Below are 6,718 nucleotides of genomic sequence, written 5' to 3'. Positions count from 1 at the left end.
ACGCCGGCCACATGGAGCGCCAGCGCGGCGCGGCCCTGGAAGCCCGGCCCGGCCAACAGGGCCGGCGGCGGCGCCGAAAGCAGCAGCGGCACGGCGGCCACAGAGCCGCCCAGCACGAAGGCCGTCAAGCTGGTGCGCGCCTCAGGCCCGCGCCGCGCCCCGCCGCCGCCACCCCGATCCGGCCTCCTTTCTGCGCCCGCCATAACGGACCAGCGGCGAGGCCAGCCCGCTCTCGCGAGAGCCATTCGCGCGACCATAGAGCCGGGCGCTCTAGCCCGGCGTGGCGTCAGCCCTTACGAGAGGAGCGGGGGGGGGGAGGCGAGCCGAGCCGCAGAGATAGAAAAGTGTAGAGGAGTGCGTGTAGGCGCCTTCCGAGTGCGAGGAGGAAGGAAGCCGCGTGACACTCCGCCGGAGCGGCCGTCAGTGGGCGCATCCTTCTGCAGCAGAGAGTCCTCCCGGCGCGCCGGACTGCAACTCCCGTCTTCCGCAGACAGCGCGTTATGGGGCGTGGACGAGCGGGATTACGCTCGGGGCGACCTGCCCGGCCTGCCGCGCCTCAGCTGCTCACCTTCTACTCCCGCCGCCCCGATCATCGCCCGACGGTGGAGTGAGCGAGTGGACTGGCCGGAGGCTTGGGCCGGGCAGGAGAAAGGTCGCAGCCTTTCTTTTGGGAGGGCCCCAAAATACCAGTGGCAGGGAGGACCTGATCCTCAGGCCCGGGTGTGGGTGGTCCTGACTGGGCAGTGCAGCAATACAAAATAAGCACAGTGTAACTAATGATAAAAATTATAGCTCCAAAAAGCATCTCTCTAAAAGGAACAAAATTTCAAAACAGCCGTATTAAACTAAAATGCTCAATAAATAAAATCTCTGTTCAAGTTACCACAATTACGGCTACCTTTCCATCTGTGCCCAGACAAATGACCTTTTTACACCCTTCGGGACTTGATGCTGTGCCTCTTTTCTGGTGACTTGCGTAGCAAGAGCAAGAAGCTCTCATTTGAAGCCACATGGTGTCCATTGCGAGTTTTCTCCCAGGCGCTCCTTTCCCAACTTTCCCTCCTGTATGGCCATTGGAGCGTGATGGGAGTTGTAGTCCATCACATCTGGAGGACACTCAGCCCTGGATGGCGATCCTGCTGGCCCCTGCGAGGGCTTCCCATGGCTGCTTGGCGTGCCTCCAGTGCCACCTTGCTCCCGCCACAAGTGCCACGGTCCTTTGCCGCCGCTCCCCGTGCCAGCTCCGCCCTGAGGGAGAGGTGGGCAAAGCTCCCCACACTCTGCCTCTCTGCCTCCAGCTTCTTCTCCCTCGGCCAGAAAGGGCACCACGAGCCGGCCATTGTCAGCCCGGGCTAAGGCGTGTGCCTCGGCAAGGGCCCAGTGAAGCCGCTGCCCTGCCTTGCCCCTGCTGTCCTCCCCGCAAGAGGGACAAGCGGTGCACGGGGGCAGTTTGGGGCTCTGCTCGTCACGGTCTGGCTGGGGGCACTCTTGGAGGTGGTCACCCCATGAAGCTGACTGGGGGAAGGCCAGGGACAGAGCAAAGGAAGCCCTCCCCCCCACAGTGCGGAATTGAAAGGTGGGGTTGGCTGCCGCAGCTGCAGCAGCTGCACCGATTTGGGTGGCTTTAAAAGGGGACTGGAGGAGGGCCCATGCAGAGCTCCTGGTCCTGGCAGTGGGCTCGTGTGCTCCAGGTGCTGGGGAACATGGACAGGAGGGGCCTGCGGCATCCATGCCCTGCTGCAGGGTCTGCTAGGCGGCCGCCGCAGGGACAGGCCTCTGGCCAGGCAGCCGCGTGCTGCACTCCAGCCCCGGGTCCCTCTGCTGCTCTCTGGCGCAGCGCTTTGCCTCACTGGGGTCAGCAGCCCTGCTGGCCTCGCTAGCCTCCATGGCAGGAGTTGCGGTCGCACTCACCAGGAGGCCCCCGGTGTATGGAGGGCTCCCTTTGTGGACTGGAAGCCCCTTTCTTCCACCTGCACAAGCAGCAGAGGGGCTTGTGTGCCAATTTTGAAAGAAGCAGGAAAAGGCCGCCAACCCTTCTTGGGCTTTCCCCTCCTGTCTGAGAGTTTGGTCCTTCATCTTCCAGTCATGTGCCTGAGGAAGGGTTGCCCTCTCGCAGCTGGCAGGCGGGTACCAGCCCTTTTGCCCAGTTGCTGTTTTTGGCAGCAGAGCGGCTTGTAGCCACTCGGCCGGCAGCAGTTTCCCAGTGCAAAGATGGGCAAGGCCGCTTCATCCTTGGGGTTCCTGCATGCTGAGACGTGCTGGCCCAGGAACTGGGAGCTTTCAGGGAAACGCCAGAAAAAGTCCAGGCAAGCAACTGTGGCCTTGCTCCCCAAAAGCAAAATCAAGGCCAGCCGAGCTTGATGGAACCATCTCTTGGAATTCAAGATTCCAGCTGTAGATCAGAAATACAATTAAATAAAGCACACAAATAAGAAGTTCTCTTTGAAAGAAAGCTCACTGGTCCCCGGCCCCCTTTGCGTTCCAGAGAGAAGAATTCACTTGAAATAGACTTTTGGCAACAACACTGCGATGCTGCAGTCGCCACAGAAGCTTGCAGCATTTTTACAGGAGTGGACAAAGGTCCCCGACAAGGAGCATCGAGGGTGCATGTCCCAGAGGCTGGATCAGAGGCGGGATGCTGGGGACACCGGCAGGGGGCGCTGTTGCCCTCGGGTCCCGCTGGTGGGCTGGGCACTTGCACCTGGCCGGCTACTGTGTCCGAATGCCGGCCGAGAATGCACAGCTCTGCCGACACTCCTCGCTCTCGAGGAGCTTCCCCTCTGCAAACAGTGGCATTGCTGCTGAACCAACATTGATCCCTCCATTGCTGCTCCCTGCCACTTTTTCAGACTTTTGCTGCTCGCCAGTATTTGAATGCCAATCTAAATTAGATGCATATATAGTCCTTAAGTGCTGATCTTCTGACTCCATATGCAAGCCTATGCACCCGACTTGGGAGTAAGTTCCACTGACCAGAATAAGACTTACGTCTGAGAAGATACACAGAGGATTGCTTTGTTTGTTCATATTAGACAGTTTTGATTTAGTTTGCCACCCTGCAGGTTGTTTATAGAGAAAGGAGAAAGAACAATAGTGTGAATAAAAGGAGTCTAGTGCTGGTGCAATCCTGCATCTCCTGCCTTCCCAGCTTCCACAGTCACTAATGGCACCGCTCTACCCATGCTTACTCAAGGGTGAGTCTCGCTTGTCTGGGGGAACTTGCCCTGCAGGAAGCATCCTGAGAGCTGCAGTCCAAAGGGAATGATTTCTGAGCAGTGCAATTGGACAGGTGTCCACTCAGGCAGCCAGTGTGGCGCAGTGGTCAGACTGGGACTTGGGAGACCGAGTTCTAGCCCTTGCTCAGCCACAAACTGCTCTGGGCGGCTCTGGGCCAGTCCCTGAATCTCACCCTGACCTTTCTCACAGGGCCGTTGTGAGGATAAAAGGGAGACGAGAGCGGTGGAAGTCATTTTCAGTTCCTGTCCGGAAAAGGCAGGATGCAACTACCATAATTCAAACAAGGGCCAGGCAGGCAAGGTCTCGAGGCAGCTGGTTTCCCCAGATTTCAGCCAGGCCGTTGACAAAGTGCTGCATGACACCCTGGCTGAGAAATTGACGAGTTTTGGGGTAGACTGATGCACCGGGCGATGGACTGGGGCCTCGGACTACAGCCCGCGGGAGGGATCTGCCCGGCCACGGCCATCCATGTGGCCCAGGCCGCTGTCCGCTGCCCACGCGCCCTTTGCTGCGTGGGCGGGGAGGTGGTGGCTTGCTCACCGGGAGACGGTCTCCATCCGAGCGAGCTGCCTCCCCTAGGTACGTGCTCGCTGCTGCCTCGCAGCACGGGGAGCGGGGGAGCTGGGGGCTCGCTCGATCTGAGATGGTCTTCGAGCGAGCGAGCGAGCGATCGAGCCACCGCCTGCCTCCCGTACGCATGCACTTTCTGCTGCCTCGCAGTGCAGGGAGGCGGGGAGGTGGTGACTCGCTAGATTGGAGATGGTCTCCGAGCGAGCAAGTCACTGCCGCACGTGCCCAATGCCGCCTTGTGCACGCCCAACGGCACCTCACCGGCCCGCGCCCCCAGGCACCCCCACCTCACCGGCCTGCGCGGGTAGCCTCCGCCTTTCAACTGGTCCCCGTCGAAAAAGTTTGAGGGCCCCTGGTTTAGGGCATGGCTGACAGTTCGAAAGCAGAGGCTAACTATTAGTGGGGAATCTTCAGGATAGGAGCCGATGACAAGCAGAGTCCCCCAGCACTCAGTTCTGGGACTGATTCTGTTCGACCTTTTTATCAATGACCTGGAGGAGAGGATGACCAGCCTGCTGACTAAATTCGCAGAAGATACAAAAGTGGGGGTGGTGGCCACACCTGAGGTGATCCAGACCCAGCAGGTGATCCAGATCCAGCAGGTGATCCAGATCCAGAAGGCTCTGGACAGACTATGGAAGTGGGCAGGAGACAACAGGATGGCGTTCAGTGTGGGTAAGTGCAAGGTCTTGCACTTGGGGCACAGGAACAGATGTTACAGGTACAGGATAGGGGACAAGTGGCTGGAGAGTCGCACTTGTGAAGAGGATCTCAGGGTGCTGGTTGACAGCAGCTGAACATGAGCCAGCAGTGTGATGTGAAGATTAAGAGGATAAATGCCACCCTTGGATGTATAGCAAAAAGTGTGGCTTCTAGATCTACACAGGTGTTGATACTGTTCTACATGACTCTGGTGTGCCCGCAAATGGAGTACTGCATCAAGTTCTGGGCTCCATGTTACAGGAGAGATGTAGCTATGCTAGAATGTAGCTGAGGGAACTGGGACTTTTCAGCCTGGAGGAGACTCAGAGGGGATCTGTTGGTGACATAGAGGTACATGAAGGGGGTCACATGGAGGTGGGTAGAGACCTGTTTTCCCCTGCAGAGGAGGGCAGGACACATTCCAATGGAGCAAAGCTCAGGGAATCAAAGCATCCAATACATTTGGATACCAGGAAGTATTTCCTAACAGTTAGAACCCCCAGGGTATGAAATGGGCTTCCATGGGAGGTGGTTGGTGACCCATTGGTGAGAGCGTTCAAGGATAGGCTGGACATGCACATGTTAGATGGAGCCAACTGGAGCCAGGGGTCAGACTAGATGACCTAGGAGACCCCTTCTGACTTGCTCTGTTTCTCTGTTTCTAGATCTTAGGGGATTTTTAAGCAACTTACAAGGATGTGAGGGGGTGCCATGTGGAGGAGGGCCAGGACCTGTTCTTCCCTGCAGTAGAGGGCAGGATGCGTTCCTGTGGGGCAAAGCTCAAGGAACCAGGCTTCAGGTTGGATGTCAGGAAGTACTTCCTGATAGTTAGGACTCCTAGGATATGGAATGGGCTTTCAAGATGGTGGAGACCCCATCACTGGCTGCATTCAAGGAATGATTGGACAACCACATGTTTGGGATTACATGAGCGGAACCGGGGATCAGACTAGATGGTCTGAGAGACCCCTTCTGACTTGTTCTGTTTCTATGTTTCTATGAATTCAGGGGGAAGTACTTTCTAACAAATGTGTACAGGTTTGCAGACTTAAGGTTTGGAAGTTCCAAAAAGTTATTAGTGTGGCAGTATCATCAAATACCAGCCAGAAGTGGATTCTTTATTTCTACCTTTGGCACAGTTCAGATTCCCAGCGTGGCTGCATGTGCCAGTGTGCTTTTGAACAAGGGCCCAGGGTAAATATTGAAAAATGATGCCCAGCTGGCTCAAGTCACAAAAGAAGTGGATGATCGGGTCCTTCGGAATTCACTTTCAAGTCACACTTTGCACACCCAAGTGGAGCGTTGATTCACTCCCTTTGTGTGCATCCAGTGGGCCCCCTCACTTCCAGTTCAGATGGCTAAACACTCGGCCTTTCACTAGGGACCCTTGAAAAACCTCTGCCCCGCCAGGACGCATCTCCAGAGAAAGCCTCTTCTTTGTCTGCCAAGAAGCAGCAGAAGCTGAAATGCACTCCGTCTGCTGGGAGCACAGAACGCCAGCCTTGGCAGGCCCAGAGATGCTCAGCACACTTTTCCCAAGGCCTTAACTTGGAAACGTGACTTCTTCTCAGAGGCCTCCGGCTGCCTCGTAAGGGCACCCCTCCACTTTCTTCTCATCCAGTTCAATGCATCTGAATGCCTCCAAAAATAAGATCCTTCTGTGACAGCCACAGAAGGGTTGGATTTTATTTTGTAAAACCTCTCCATGTGTTTGCATACCTGCTGGAAATCCAAATCCAAATTAAAAATCACTACTTAGTGATATGAGGTGCTTTATGCTGCCACCCTCTAAACCAGGGATCCTCAAACTTTTTAAACAGGGGGCCAGTTCACTGTCCCTCTGATTGTTGGGGGCCGGGCTATAGTTTGAAAAAAATATGAACAAATTCCTATGCACACTGCACATTAAAATTAATTAAAATTAAAATAAAATTTAAAATTAACTAAAATAAATAACAAATAATTAAAAATAAAATTAATTAAATTTTAATTACAATTAAAATTAATTAAAATTTAAAATAATTAAAAATAAAAAATGTTTGCTCCACCTGCTTGGGCTGCAGCAGAAGCCCAAGATGAGGTGGGGAAGAGCATGTCCACACTCAAGGGACTTAGCTACAATGTCCACAATTGTGCTGTGGGGGTGGGGGAGATGGACAGCACTTGTGCAGGGAAGGTGGGCACAATCACGGCCATCTCCCCCCCCCCC

The sequence above is a fragment of the Varanus komodoensis genome, unplaced genomic scaffold (genome assembly GCF_004798865.1).
Source record: "Varanus komodoensis strain SLA01 unplaced genomic scaffold, ASM479886v1 scaffold106, whole genome shotgun sequence".
NCBI lineage: Eukaryota > Metazoa > Chordata > Lepidosauria > Squamata > Varanidae > Varanus > Varanus komodoensis.
This window is presented reverse-complemented; position numbering follows the sequence as displayed.